Here is a 16,521-nt window from a genome sequence, read left to right on the forward strand (position 1 = left end):
TGAAATCTCCTCACAGACCAGCCTAAAGATTAGATAGGCACATTGCCTTCCCAAGTGAGAAACTATTTCATTAAGCTATGGAGTAAACTCAGCAGAGGTTAAAACACTATTGCTGTATAAATAGATAATGTTCACTAGTCTGCTAGCAAAATCACTTTATTTCAAGTACCATATTATTGTTACTTCACCTTCAACCTCTGCTGCAATGGTTATTCAGAGAGCTGAGATACAGAGCCAAGCTTCACACAGCATAAAGAAAACTCACACTGTTAAGAGCATTTACAACAGCTGAAACACAAATTCAGATTCACATCCAGAAACCTTTTATCCCTCTTTGTTAATATGTTGGAAAATACTAGCATTGTCAGGAGCTACTAATACCTACTCCTCCTGGTAATAGTGGAAAGATACTTATACCAAAAAGAAGGGCCTTTGACACACAATGCAGTACTTATGTAATTTCCTCTTTCACACAGTATTAGATTGGATCAATATACATTTATGCTATTCAAAATCAAACATGAAAACATGCAGGCTGCACCTCAGTGATACATCTGTATCATCAATGTAGAAAAACAATAGTGTTTTAAAAATTTAGCATTTTTCTTACTAGCAACTAAGCCTAAAAACATAATAAAACCATTAGTCACAGAGGTTACATAGTTCAGGAAAAAAAATACCACTTAAGCATTTTCATTATATATATTCTTGTATTTTAGACTCACTTTCTAGCCCTCAAAATTCACAATGTGTTGTATACAGATTAATTATAAGGATACATTATAAAATGTCACTGAAGTCAGTAAATTCAATTAATTCTACGATGTTGTTCCTCCTGTGGTGTAGACACTGCACATTTGAGCCCAATTCCACTGTCATTTTACAGCTCTCCTGTTCAGTGAATTTAGTCAAAAAATTACTGAGGTATAAATGGTTTAAAGACAAAATGAGCAACATTTTGCCCATTCTGTGACTCTGTCAGTGATGCCCAAGACTGCCAGGTTTGTTCAAGATATTTGTTTATCTCCAGTGCAAGTAAGGCTCCAGCACCTGACGCCTCATCTGGCTGTCGCTGTTCCAAAGCCACTCAGCACAGCCCAGGTTATTTCCATGGCACCCCAGCACCTCCTGCCCCAGAGCATCTTGGAGGGGAAGGTGGACAAAAGGAACCAGGGCTGAGCAGAACCTGCAGCCCAACTGCTCTCGGAATACGTCACGGGACAGAGATGATGGAGCCTGTCAAAAGCCTTGCATAGGCTCTTACACACTCTCATTAGGGTACACACTCACCTAAACACTTCAACAAAAAAAAAGTCTCCCTATTCCTGCTGTACACAGTCCCCAGAGCACTGGGCTAGCTTGGCAGCATGGGCAGCTGCAGAAACTGCCTGCCTTTAGTGGAGCTGTACCATTGTACCATGCTGGGTGAAGAGTAACTGCTGGCAGACAAAAATGCTGCCAACAGAAGATCTGGAACTGTCTTGCTAAAGAGATGGCAATAACCTTGCAATAGCAAAGATGAGAGCACCTCACAAACACAGGTCTGTGCATTTATCCTCTAGGCTAACCTGTTATGAGGTTTCCCTAAAGTGATAAGCTGGAAACATCAAAAGATTCGATCCAGGCCTCACCTTTGAGTTCCTGACTTAAATTGTAAATGAGCTGAGATTTGAGATCCCTCCCACTGTCTGGTGATCTGACTCAGGATAGGGAGGAATCTGGGCAAAGCAGCAGCTGGCAGCTGGTTTGGGCTGTAATAAAAAACACCTTGCGGACACAGCCAGCTGCCCACAGAAGCTAAGCTCAGGCATGCAGATGGCAGACCTCCAGCGGGCAGCAGGGCACTGGCACAGGGAGCAGCCCAGCAGCCCACTTGGCAGGTGCCACCGGTCCCCTGGAGCCATCACTCACCCTGCCCTGGCACCACACGTGAGCTCTGCAGTGCTGGGGCAGGGTGAGATGTGAAACACAGCACTGAACACTGGGGGACAGTGGCACTCGTCAGAAGATGATGGGTGTCAATCACACCAGCCTTGATAACTCAAATCCTGATGAAGAGCTTGTTTCATCAACCCCGGTGCTTAAATCTGAAAGTTGGGGGCTTTTTTTTTCTTCATCCAGACTACTGCAGAGTTATTATTCAGTAGTAAGCAATTGCATCAAAAGCCAAAACAACTGTTAATAGAAAGCACCCCACTATTTGTCATCCCTCCAAATTTGGAGGATGGGAGGGTGTGTGTACATACGCAGTCTTATAGGTACAAATCTATGTGTAATATAATGTTACAGACCTGCTGATATTTAGAATGCATGAAATTAGAAACAAGAGCAAAATATGGTTTCACTCAAGGAAAAAGGGTTGCAATTGCTTTAAAATATTTTGGGTTCTACTTTTTATTTCATCTATTTTTAAAAAAGTGCATTTAAAGGCCACGTTCAAGAATTCTTTTCTGTTCTAATTTTTAATCTATAAATAAAGCAACCAGAAGATTAGCATATGATGCATGCCATTTACATTAGTTAGTAAAGGGGTTTTCAAAATAAGTCTACTAACACTTTTGCTTAGGAAATTATGCCTTTGATCTGAATGGAAAAAAAAAAATACACCAACACAGCACTTTTCAGAATCTAATGAACTGCAAAACCTCATTTAAGTACTGAAATACATACTTATTAAATTACTATATATTTATTAGAATATGTTTAAAATAAGTGGCTGCAAATGACATATTAACTATTTAAACAGTAAAAAAAATTCTGTCAGAGTAGAAGACACTACACACTTTTTTTCTTGTCTAAAAAGGCTTTTTACTTTATCAGAGTGGAAACTAAATCAAATGCAGACTGTTGTAAAAACTATGGAATCTAAGTGTTACAGCCAGAATATAATTATTCTTTTCATTATCATTCACTATTTCCACTGCTCCCAGCAGCAAGGTCAGAAATGAATGGCTTATGTTTACAATATACATATATACAATACAAGTGCTTTGTTGTCCTATGAACTTAATTAAATGGAACTAACTGGTTGGCACAAAACAACAACAACAACAACAACAAAAGAAAAAAAAAAAAAAAACACCAACCCCACAAAAAACAAAACAAAACAAAACAAAACAAAATCTTTCACTGTACAATCCCCTAATAACTGGCCATGCATGAGAACAAGTACCTGAAAAATGCATTTGCTCACTATGAGACACTAAGCAGAGAACAGGATTAGGAATTTACCCAGAATCAAAGGAGAATATAGTGTTCATCAGTCCTAGAGAGAATGAATTTGTGCTGGGTACATTTCAATATATGATTGCAGCCAACAGAACCATGAGAAAAGTGATTTTGAATCTGGAAATCTCAGCACAGTGTCAGTAAACACAATGTAAAACAGAATCAGGCAGCAACAGAGAAATAACTATTTTGATACTTGTTTTTTTTTTTACACATCTTTAATGTTTTAAAGATGTTTTCTAAACATCTTTCTATTTCTCAAAAATCACTGTGAGATGTCTGAAGTAGTAAATGCATGGCTGTGCATTTACCTAGTTCAAACCAATGAACAGCATCCTAGCTTGGTGAAAAATATTAAGTCCCTGGCTGTCCATTTGAGAAATGTACATAATTTTTTTGTCAATTCATTTTATAAAAGTCTATTTACGCATTTGTCTCTCCTGTGTTAATTCATGCCCTCCTAAACTTTTACATGGGTATAAGACTACCACCAAATTACTTGCATTCTGCATATTAAAATGAAAGAAGCGTTTGGTTCTGAAACTGAAGTTACACGCACTCTATTAACAATCCCTGTTCTGGTTGGTTTTTTTTTTTTTTAAATCTCCAATTTAAATCTCTTCACCAAAAACCACGGTGACTGTATTTTATAAAATTAAAAGCTCACGTAAACAGGACTATATGCAGTGAGAATTTCAAGAGTCAAGAACCCTACATGGGCAGGTAGGTGAATCTCATTTCCCCAGGGGATCATTCCCAATGCTCTCCAAAACCCACACTCAAGAGCTTGACTGATTCAAAGGCTTCACATGAGCACTGAGTGGCTCATGGTACCACACAGTATTGCACTCAGCTTGTAGGCACCCTTCCTCATCACCAAGTGCCAAAGATGAGACATTGCAGCACTTCAGGTATGAGGTGCTCATACACCCTATCAGGTCAGGCACTCACTGAACACATCTATCTTGTTTAAAATAAACTGTTAGAAGTAAAGCCTACCTAAAAAATCAGTCAATTACTCAGGCTGAAAAAAAAATCCTTGAACCCAAAGAGAAGGGTTCAACTGCAGAATCACGGGGTGTCATATTAGCTTGTATGTTGATATATGCTGCTCAGCATTTTGTGAGATCCATTTTATACCAAGTCAGTCTCTTTCTTCTCTGTTTTCCCTCTCCTCCCTCATTAGCAGAATGAATCACCAGAGAACTAGTCACCAGCTTTCTAGAACTCAGTGTGACATTTTAGCTCTGTGCTGGTTTAAGCTGGGATAGTTAATTTTCTTCACAGTAGCTAGTGTGGTCTGTGCTTTGGATTTGTGCTGGAAGCAGTGTTGATAACATGGTTTTGGTTTTGTGTTTGTTACTGCTGAGCAGTGCTTACAGGTGCTCACAAACAGCATCAAGGCCTTTTCTGCTCCTCACCCAATCCCCCTAGTGAGGGCTGGGGGTGCAGGAGTTGGGAGGGGACACAGCAGGGACAGCTGACCCAAGGGATATCTATCCTATGCCATGTGGCATCAAGCTGAGCACATAATGATGGGAAAAGGAGGAAGGGCAGGGCATTGAGAGTGATGGTCTTTGTCCTCCCAAGTCACTGCCACTTGTGATGGAGCCTGGCTTTCCAGGCTGAACACCTGACTGTTCAGGGGAACCACTGAGTGAATTCATTGTTTTGCTTTGCTCAGATGCACAACTTTTACCTTACCTATAAAACTCTCTTTATCTCAAACCACAAGCTTTATCACTTTTACTCTTGAATCTCTACCTCCATCCCATCATGGGGGGAACTGACTGAGAAGCTGTGTGGGGCTTAGCTGTCAGCTGTGTTTAAACCACAACCAACTCCTAAAATACAGTTACACAACATAGACTGGGAGAGGTTTTCACATCTTCAAAACTTTGAAAGCCTAATAGAAACAACTGTGGAACATAATCTTTCTGTGTGAAATAGTAGTTTCATGAGGCTACCTGGAGTTACTCCTCTGTTTATGTTAAAGAGGTTCTCATGAGAATTACACTAGTAATATATTTCCTTTGTAATTGAATAAACAAAAGGGTTAAATGACAAAGAATGGTTCCCTCTCTGTGTTGCCTGTATTCTCTCCCGTAGGTCAGTGAGCATCATGATTTGGTGAAAAGGAGTGATTTTGTATTCGAGGATCAAGTCTTAATTAAATTAGTTACAGTTGGGGTTATTCTGTGACATTATCATGTACACTGGGAACCCAGCTGATACTGTCTGAAAGTATTGCTAATTGTAGAGCTGGTTTTGAATGAAAGCCAGGTCTCAGGTTTTAAACAGTTTGGGGGTTTTAGATTTCTTGAAATGTGTTTTTTGTTGTTCTATATCGATGACATCCTGACGTGGACTGTGGAAGGATAGATGATAAGGAGCGGGTTGCTAATGTGGAATTTATCATCTGCAAGTACTAGTTAATTCTAATTAATAAATGTTATCTATATAATACATACATATATATAAAGAAAAAGAAAAATCCTTCATTTGTAACCAACATTCAGTCAGCGTAATGTTATGTTTTAGGGCTAATAATGATTGCTTTGTATTTTTAGAGGTCTACTGCTAAGAACAAGGAAACAACAAAATGGCTGGCAAAGAAATGAAGGGAATGGTGTCTCTGTTGGAGGTGCAGTTACAGCTACCATAACTATTCTGAATCCTCAACAACTGCAAGGTAAAACAATGAAGCACAAACCTCCAGGGTCCTACAGCAGCAATTAGGAACTTATAGGGACAAGGAACAGCAGCTACACAGCCATCATCACATTATATCGCAACACTCCATACAAGGAGTTGGGATTAATCTGAAATTAACACCCTAAGACACTTTACTGGTTCATTCACATGGGACCTTATGCAAAGTAACTTGGCATTAAAAGTGCCAAGAGTTAGGTTGTAGGAATACAACATTTTGTCTTGAGTTCTAACATCAAAACGTAGGAAAGAGCATAAGGTATTCACCACTAACCTTAGTCAAGAGGAGTGAGAATTGTATTTCCTGACAGATTTTGGTATATCCCTTATGAAAAAAATAATAAAACTGTATAACATAGACAAAAAACATATGATATATGCAACTGAGATTTATTTTTCATAATTCTATCTAAGAAGAATGACATACATAACCTGCAGGTGAAATATGGATTTTAAGACATATCACTTACTTTAGATAAGAAATACTTTTTTAAATTACGTTTCTAAACCAACATTAAAAAGTTTAACTTCTGGTTTCACACCCAAGAAGTGTGCTCTCAATAAACAGGAAATGTTTCTGCAGATGGGACTGTGTCTCAGCAGTCCACTACAACCTGCACTTCACCAAGCCATGTAAAACATACCTATAGTATTTTCCAATTACAAAATTCCAAAGGACATAGGAAAAAATGTTCAAAATAATATCCAAATAAGTAAGAGAAGGATGATGCACTGACATGTTTCTTTGAAGCTCTATGTGGCTACTTTAGCAGGGATGTGGTCAAAACCTTGAATACAGCTCTGCTCACCCAGCCTCATACAAGGCTTAGAAACATATCTAGTGAAGCAAACTACAGCAGGTTTAGGTGCAACGTCTCCTATCTGTTACCAGCACTTTGGAGAGGGGTCTGGTCATTCAAATGATTATTTCAGAGCAGCATGGAACATTTCTGAGAAATTCAACTGGGTGCAAAGTTGAGCAGTGTAGTTTAAAGTGCTACAGCAAATAGCTGCATTTGGCATGTATTTATTTTACTTGGGTGTGGAGGGACTGAAAGAACACACACAGACAGGCATTACCACTCTCCACAGTTATGCAAACTTACTAGTATCATATTAGGACTTAGAGTGAAGGAAATCTTCAGAAGAGCCAATTGTTGGTTATCTAACAAAAACACGTGCTTGAAACATTTCTTTTTCTTAATTGCCCGGCTCATTTCAGTACACATCATCAGGGTGCCAGTCCCACAATATTAACTGTTAGCAATTTGAGTTACTAAATACCTTCAATACCCTAAGCAAATAAAGGAAGCCTTATGACCCCATAGGATCTCACTAGGAACAGTACCAGTATTTCCTGGAACAGAGATAGGGAAAGGGCTAATCACAGTATATCAGTTAGGTCTGTCAGACCTTTAAATATACAAAGTAGCATTACAGGCTCTGTTCCTAAAATTATGGCACCAGAAAGACCAAGATCCTTGCCAAGAACTTCAGGTCAAATATTCTGGAAGTCCGTGTAGCCTTTGTTGTTAATTCCCAAAATTAAACAGAAAGTAAAAGCTGCCAGAAAAATTGTACATGTACTGAAGGCAAGAATCACTGAAAGTGTTGAAAAATTGAAAATGGAACTGTCTTGACATAAAATATTTGGGAAATAAGCTACCAAAAAAAATTAAAAAAAAAAAAAAAGGGAAGTCATATCATCACACTTCAGCTGAAATGTAGCTGAAGTGTGATGATAATAAAACATAATCCTTCTAGAATGAAAAAAACTTTCAACTCTGACAGCTTGATATCTATAGCTCAGTTGTCTGGCATGTCAAAATTTGCCAGCAGAAGTGTTTGTTTGAAAGGACACAATAATCCTAAGACACCTTTCATGTTTCTATTCTTTTTTACTGAGACAAAATCATGGCCACTGATGTCAACAGAAAATTGGCTCCCAAACATTAGTTCATTCCTGACCAGTTCTTGTCAAAATTTGTTTACAGGGTTTTGTACCAGCATATGAAACTGGGACACATACTTTCTTCTCTTTTTCTGCCTCATAGCCTAAAGTTTAACAGTTCACCAAAGAAAAATCTGAGCTCTTATTTTGCCTGATTTTGAAACATGGAATTGAACTCAAATCTCCTACACTAAGGATGAATCTCCTTAAGACAGAGTATTTGATGGAGCCTTCTCTCTCCCGTTGAAGTTGTTTCCCCTGGTACAAGCAATGAGTTCTTCTCTATAAAAGAGCCTTAAATGTCAACCTTTCACCATGAAGGGGTACATCCTAGCAGCGCTTCTGATCCTCCTGGAGTTCTTTTGAAATGCTTGTAATAGGTACAAATAATTTTGGCTCTTTCTCAGGGCCATAGCTGTTCCACCACCACATCTTTGGTACAGAGACAATACTCTTTTACACTCTCCTCTTTTTTCACATCTTTGATTCGTTTACCAACCTACTATGGACTTACAACTGTTGTTCTAATTATCCCTGTTCAAACTGTGGCCTCAAAGATCATTACCCTATCCTTCTGTTACCTTACTTCTATGTGTTGCATCAAGAGCCAATGAAGTTGGGTGTTTTTCAAACCTCTTCCTAGCCCTTATTCTAAATCTCCACATTCTGAGTTTTCACCTGTTAACATACAAGGCACAAAATGCCATGAAGCAGCAAGTCAAGCCTGGAGCACAAGTGCACACATAAAATATATACGGCAGCAAAGTGCATAAATTATTTTAAATGCAATTAAGAGTGATACTCTTTAAAAATATTAAGAAGCTCTGTAATAGACTCCTTCTGACAGTGGTAATACTTTTAATTGCTTAGTGCCTTCCTGCTTCTTTCTGTGCTATTGCTTACATACAGACTTCTTTGGCACTGTAGCTACTGTATTAATGAACAATGTAATAAGCTCCCTGAATTAAACAATATTAGCAGTTTTGCTTCTGTGTCTGAACTTTCTTCAGGATGGAGTCCTGCAGTGCAAATTACCAATAAACTGATTTTCCATGTGTCGTGGTTGGGGGGGGAGGTGAAATTTTCCAGGGAGATGTGGGCAGTCCAATCAGTGATCAGCTTTTCTGCTGACACCTGGATTGGTCACTCGGAGGTTTGGACACGCCTCTGAGGACACAAAGAGTTAAAAGCAAGAGTCTGGGGAGCTCGGCCTCTTTTCGGATCCTGGTTTCAGCAGAGGGACGTGTGAGGCCTTCCCCTGCCCGGCCACGAGGCTGGGTGGGGAAGGGGAAACACGTGGTCGGCTCAGGTAAGCCGGAGCCCCCGGGGGGGCTGGAGAAGAGAGGGGACAGGACTGGAACTGAGCTGCCCCGTCCAGGATGGAGGGGTGGAAAACTGTGGAAGTGCCTTCTGTGTGTGCTCACCCCCTCCTCCCCCCCAAACTCCGGGAGAAAGTGCCGAGCCGCGGAGCCTGGGAGTGCCTTGAGCCTGCACCCTGCCGAGAAGAACTGTTAACCCTTGCTTGGCAGAAAGAAACTTTTCTTAGACATTGATTCTCATGACTGGTGGTTTTCGGAGAGAGGGCAGCGGCCTGGGACCGAGATGATAAAGCATGATTGGAAGGAACTCGATGGAAGAATGAGAGGAGTAACCTTGGAGCTGGACTTTTCTTGCATAATGTCAGCCATGGACTGAACTCGAGTCTCTTTTGAACATAAACTGCATTTTTGGGTGGATGCAGCTGCCCCTGCTTTTGCTACAGTGACTGGCACTTGAAGAGTTGGAGCGAGCAGAGAAAAGAGGGGGAGGGTGAGGTGGTGCCCTCTGCCCTCAGGGCAGACCTGCTCCTGGAACCCCGGCCCCTGGGTGAAAAGGGGGAGAGCTTGGCATGCAGCATCCTTAAAAAGCCCTGTATGTAGTTTTGGCCTATGAGACAGCGGTGAGAGCGCTGGACATAGGAAAAAGAGAGTGTCACCTTAGCAAACTTCTCCGGGCGGTGCTATAGGTGACATGGAAACACATAAGGGGTGGACCCGTGTTTTCTGAGGAACAGTCTGTGGTGCTAGAGAGACTCCTCTCTCCCTTGCTGAATTGAAGATTAGTTTGTTTTTGAGTGGTGATTGTTTAATCTAAAACCCAAGAGTTGGTCTTTGAAGAGTGATGGGTGGGGAGGTAGAAACTGGGAGAAGAAATGTTCTAAGAAGTTTTTATTTCTGTCTCTGTGTGTGTTTAAGAGTATTTCTGTCCCTGTTCTTATGTAATTAATAAAGTTTTGGTGGGTTTTTTTTTTGTTTTCAAGATTTAGGCCTGCTCTGCTCTGTTCCTGATCACATCCCACAGGAGTTGTTAGAGAAAAAACATATATTCATGGGTGCACTAACATCTGGCCAGTGCTAACCCATGACACCATGTTTGCATCTGTTCCACCAATCTGTCATAGATCAGTCAACCTTTTTCCCTTCTGCTTTTAAAGCTTCTCCAAGATTGCATCTGGAACTTAGACAGTAAGCAACACAGTAAGAAAATTTCCACCTCTGTTTCTCCCTACTGTTTGCAAGCCACTGTTCCCTGCTAACACTTACACGCAGATAGAATAAAAATAACAGTAATACTTACTGCTAACAACACAAGGCTGCAAAATGTAACAGCTTTTCCCTTCCAGGTATTACAATTGTGGATGGACTTTCACCAGTTGTTTCCAACAGTAGTGATAGTGTTCAGCTCATGGATATCTACGGTTGTACTTGATGACCTTACAGGTCTATTAGAACATAAATGATCTATGATTCTATTGAAAAAAAACCCATCTTATGTACTAAAATGTCTCCTTCATAAACTGCCTTTTCATTTTCTAATAGCTGACTATTTGCTTTAGTGATTACATAATACTTCTAAAGTAAAAGTGAGCATAAATATTTTGACATTTTATATATGTAAAGAATTTCCATTGAGAAAACATCATTCTTTTAATTCTAAACAGACAAGGGAAAGCCTCTTCAAGTTGGCACCTTCCCCTTCCAATCTGTTACAAGGCAGCTTCAGAAAACCACACACAGTCTTGTTATAAACACCATCTTGCTGTGCAGTTTAAAGTGTCTGTCAGAGCAGCACTGTTCTCTCCAAGCAAAGTCAATTTTTTTGTTGCCGTTTTATAAATGAGTTAAACTAGTGAACTCCTCTGATAACAGATGACTCGCCTTATACATCACCCTGCAAATTCACACATACATTTCTGAATGAGAGAGCCGCAACTAAATGTTCTTTTTGCTTGTATCCACCACAGTTCTATGGGTTTATAGACCACCAAACAATCAGAGACGACAAAAAGAAAAAGGGAGGCCCTCTTTGTCTAAATTGTTACTTTGTTTCTCTCTCCTGGATTTCCATTTCCCTCCCAGCACTACCATCACCATCAGAAACGACATATTCCGCATTACTAAACAGCAAGAGCCATAGGGCTTTTCACTTCTAATTTCACGCCACAATAAAATGCAGTGGTTGTTTCACTGGGGGACCTGAAAAGCCTTCCTTTGTGAGGCTGCTCTGACGGTCAGGTTAAGTATCACACGCTGGCAGCGGGCATCTGTGCGTGCCTCTTCACGCAATTATGGAAAAAGGGGGAGGAAAAGGAGCAGAAAAATAAGAAAGGAGGTTGTCCTGAAAAAAAATATTAATCTCCGACTCTGAAGCATGCGATTCACATTCTATTGCCAGACCTAAATAGTTTTAAATATATCTCTTGCCCACCTCATTGATAAGACCAATCATTCTAATAATAGTAACTCTATAAAGTTTTCCTTGTCCTCAGAAGTTATGCTTGTTGCTTTAATGGAAAATCTACTGACCTAAAGTAGACTGATGACACAAATATCTGAGAGGAAGGGAAAAAAATCTAAGGACAATAAATTGGGATATTTTTAAATTTCAGAGTAAACCAGTGAAGATGATCAGCAATAACAAATACGGTGCTCCTACAAGTACTTTTAGAATTGCATTCTATTTATGTAATAGAAATGCTGCTTAATTCTACACAAATAGAAGCTATAATTCCATTAATCCCATGTACAACAGGAAGAAAAAGACAAAAAGTTACAGGAAATTCTGACTAGTTTTCTACATTTATCTTGGCTTTTTCAGATATATGCCCACTATACACTGAATGTTTTTCTGTTTCATGTTTAGAAACCCTATTGTATTCATTGAATCTTTTGTGAAGAGACAGTGTGAATCCTTTCACAATAATCTCTTCATGTATCTTAACACAGTCTAATGAAACATTAAAATTACTAAAATCTTTAGTTTATGTGATAATTCATAAACACTGCTTGAAAATATTTTAGATAATTTCACATATTAGTTGAAGAAAAAACTTAAAATAAACTAATTAACCTTAAATAACTATTTTGTTTCAAATTCTTTTCAAGTTATTTAAAAAATGCTTTCTCTCTTATTATTTTTCAATGCAACCTATTAACCTTAAATAGCTATTTTGTTTCAAATTTTTAAGTTATTTTAAAAAATGCATTCTCTCCTATTATTTTTCAATGCATGCTACACATGAGCAAGGCAGACTTCGCATCCATACTAAATTTCTTTATATCTAACTGTTATGGGTTTTTAGGTTATGGTTATGTGATGAGCATAAGCAAATCTAAATCCATAATGTCATCAAAACAGGGGCAGTCCTGAACTGGGACTAGCTCCTACTAGCCTACTCCTTTCCATGGTGCTAGAAGAGGCATTCTAGATGAAAAATTGTCCAGTTTTTAGGTAAGCAAATTTTCACATTCAGCTCACACAGTAGTCTCATAAAAATCAGATGTCTGGGTTGGGGACTTGAGCAAAAAGGAAAGAGAGGGGAGTCTGTGAACACCTCTCCAGTTTAGAGCCTGAACTTACAACAGCTTAAGCCAGCCATAAAACCACAGTCCAAAAACCAACTAATATCTGATTTTCCCTCGAAGGCTGAGCAATGAAGGTTAACATTATGGTGCTGAGAGGTAAGCAGGACAAACTGGCAGCTGAGTTAATAAATAAATAATTTTGATTAAACTGTCATAGAACATAAAACTGTTAAATCAAACTTCAGCCTTGTGCTGGAAGAATCGAGCTGGATACATTTTACCTGTCAATAGTCTGGGACAAAATACTGGGCATTTCTAGTTCCATTTCTATTTCCAAGGCAGAAGGGAAGACACTTTGGGTGCCCAGACTGTCCCACAGGAGCACACTCTGTTTTCAGTGCACATGAGTGTTACAGTGCACCTCTGCAGCGCAAACAGGCATCACTGCATTTCATCTCTGTATAAACACAGATTGATCATTAGGCAAGCAAAATTCTTCCAAAGTTTTTCTTATATTTGTAATTTAGCTGACATCTATCACTCACCATTCTTAAAAGTACTCTAGAATTGTGACTCAATAGGCATGGGGGCGTTTTTTTGACTTTAACTTGGAAGCTGTGTATTTTAATTAATTACCCACTGACTTCAAATGTTATTCAAACATGCTGATCTTTCCTCTCATGAACTGCAATACATAAAAGCAAAGACTGAGAGTAATACAATTCTAGACATCCTAAAGTGAGCTATCATAGTGTGCAGATGTAAAGATGATGAAATTATCTTTAATACTTAAACTTGATGATCTTTCCAACCTAAATGATTCTATGACTCTTTGAAATGGAATATAATTGTGATAAAGGTGGTGCTGTAGCACAGCAAAAAAATGTTAAGTGGCCATTTGGGATATGTAATGCTTCACCTAGTTTTCCACCATTCATCTTTACAGGACTTTTGAGCAAGTTCTCAAAGGAATCAGAGAGTAAGATTATGGAAGCAAATTGGCATTAAGCCCCCAGACAACAACTGTCTTGAAACCAACACATTGCATAGCACTATGCTGACAGATGAAATGGATAGCTTGCCTTTTTATGCAAATATATGCAAGGAAAGGCACACTAGTTAATGAACTACAGCCAAAGGGTCTGAACCAGAAGTCGTAATTCTAGATTAAATCAGCATGGATTGCAGGTGCCCACCAATTTCAGGAACTGACTCCCTCTGATTGCTCAGAGGCATCCTAAATCTCACAGTAAGGCATGTCTAGATAAGAGTACCAGAAGAGTACCAGTGTTGTATAGAAAGCATGTAGCTGTGAACTGGTCTATAGTTACACTCACTGTAAACTGCAAAACTTGACAGTCCTGGAAAATCTTTACTTGAGAGCTCTGGAGTTGCAGCAGCTCTAACTGGATGATATTTTTTACTACACATCTCAATAAAAACAGGGTTAGGTTGGGCAGGAGTGTTAAGATGGCAGGTTGGAGGACTCCCTGCACTTGGAAGAAAAAAAACAATGGCACAATGGATGAGGGAAATAGAAAAGCGAGTGGGAAGGCAAAAAAACAGTCCTGCAAACCATTCTGTGTGAAGTCATCTGTAAGGACTGCAATACATCCTCGAGGGTAAATTAATGTGTGGGCAAATACTGCAGCCTTTCACTCAGTCAGGAGATTGTCATGTTTATTTTCTAATAGCTTTATTTTCTCTACAGCTCTTTTAATGAAATTTTCTAGGGATTTTCTTTTATTAGTTAAATTATCTTTTTGAAATCAAACATCAGGAAAGTACCGATATACAGGTATATTAACATATATCTATATCAAATATGGCAACTAGCTTCCAGCTGCTACTCCTGAAAGCCAAACACTTTTTCTTAGGCACCTCACACCTGCCAGCCCCACATGGATGCCTCCAGAACTCCAAAAAAGCTGCAATGGAACCAGGTGTACATTTGTAAAAAACAATATGGCCCTCCTGCAGGATTCAGTCTCAGGTATCTAAGCTGCATGAGACAGGGGAGACAGCGACTGAACTTGTCATTAGCTGATGGAGACCTCATCAACACAGTCAGTGGCACGTGAAGAACCGGTGGATGACATCCAGGTGCTTCCTACAAGGCAGGGTAATTATCTCCCTGGAGGTTACTAACGTGATCCCTGTTGACAACAGTGCATATCTCCAACACATCATACCTGTACAGAACTCAAAATTCACGTGTCTGAATCTCAAATCCTATCAGTGGTCTAAGTATTGTTAATTTGATTAGCATGGTGGAATTACAGTGTTGAGTAACCACTTCTTACCCAGCAACTGTAATATTCCAGAATATTCCTGAAAACAGAACACTTCTGTAACAACTGTTTCAGGCAGACATTTATAATCTTGTAGCTGTATCCTGTTTCTTAAATATAAGAACACTCAGAAAAGTAGATAGAAAATTTCTCAGGAAGAGACTTCTATACAAGACAAAAAATTTTATATCAGTTCCACCACCAGTCACATGATTTACATGCTACATGATTTTACTCATGTTTATTCCCTCATCCCAATTTGAATTTATAGAATTTTATACTGCTGTAACATTTCAAATATGTTTAGGTCTATATATGGAACAATCAAGACACTAGTTTTTGCTTATTCAAGAAAATTGTCCTTGTCTTTTTATTTTTTCCACAGTACTTCTTTGGGCAAATTGCTAGAGCTTAATATAAAAGCACCTTAGGGTAATCATCCTATACTTGTCTGATTAAATGCATCAATTGAAAATGTATAATAAAAAAAATCTCTATTTTCACTAACCTCTACAAGGCAGTTAGACAAAAGTTTCCTACCAGCATGAAAAGTTGTCACTGGATAGAGACAAAACTACTACTACACTGAAAATGTTTATAGAATTACTTGTAACATAAAATAGATATACAGTCTTTATTGTAAATGAAAATTTTTATAAATCAAATTAAGAAAAAATGACACTTTTTAGGGAACAGCTCAAAAAGTTTCGACTAGAGGTTTTAGATACATGAGAATGACGAGTATTTCAGGATTTGCCATAGGAATAATGCCTGACTGAAGAAATATTATCCTTCTGTTCTGCATTTTACAATTGCCTAATGGAACGCTATAAAAGTTTGCATGCATCTGACAAATGTGTTCTTCAAGTATACTAAAACTGCTTACACATTCATATAGAAACAATCTCAGTATCACAGACCCAATTTTGTGCCTCAATTAAAACATGTAATCTTTATTAAAATTAGTATAAGCCACCTAAGTAATAAAGGAGACAGATTTTGGCTCAAAGTATCTTACGAATAATTTATGTATTTGGCACAAATTCTGAAACAACATTTAGGCCAAGCCACTTACATAAACAATCTTTCTAGTCATATTCTTACAAAAGGCAAGAGCAGTAACAGCTTTCACAGCTCACTGTCCAAATACATCTGTCTCTTTTTAATTTTAACCTCTTAGACTAATCTATACATGAATTTTTAAGACACTCACTTCAAATAATATCTTTTTTAGCTTTCTTCTATGAATTTTCCTTCAGATATTAAAAAGTAGCCTAAAGATTCTATTCTTCTAAATTGTGACCATTACAGTAGATTTGCTTACTTCTTTCTTGCATTTTCTTGCTCAGTGTAACTAACGCAGTCCTTTGCACAGGCCTGAAGACAACCAACAAAGATGAACATCAAGACATTTTCAATATAAGAGCTTTTCCAGTGAGGGAGCATCACTGTAGGCAAAGATGGACTTCATCAGTGTTAGAAAATCTAAACTTCT

General features: G+C 38.6%; 1 protein-coding gene across 1 annotated transcript in view; it reads right to left on the reverse strand.

The window, feature by feature from the left end:
* The window catches only part of ANOS1 (anosmin 1), a 134,059-nt gene that overhangs the window by 61,312 nt on the left and 56,226 nt on the right, over nt 1-16,521 (reverse strand). The gene's annotated exons all lie outside the window — the stretch shown is intronic.

This window comes from Prinia subflava, chromosome 3, assembly GCF_021018805.1.
Source record: "Prinia subflava isolate CZ2003 ecotype Zambia chromosome 3, Cam_Psub_1.2, whole genome shotgun sequence".
In the NCBI taxonomy this organism is placed as follows: domain Eukaryota; kingdom Metazoa; phylum Chordata; class Aves; order Passeriformes; family Cisticolidae; genus Prinia; species Prinia subflava.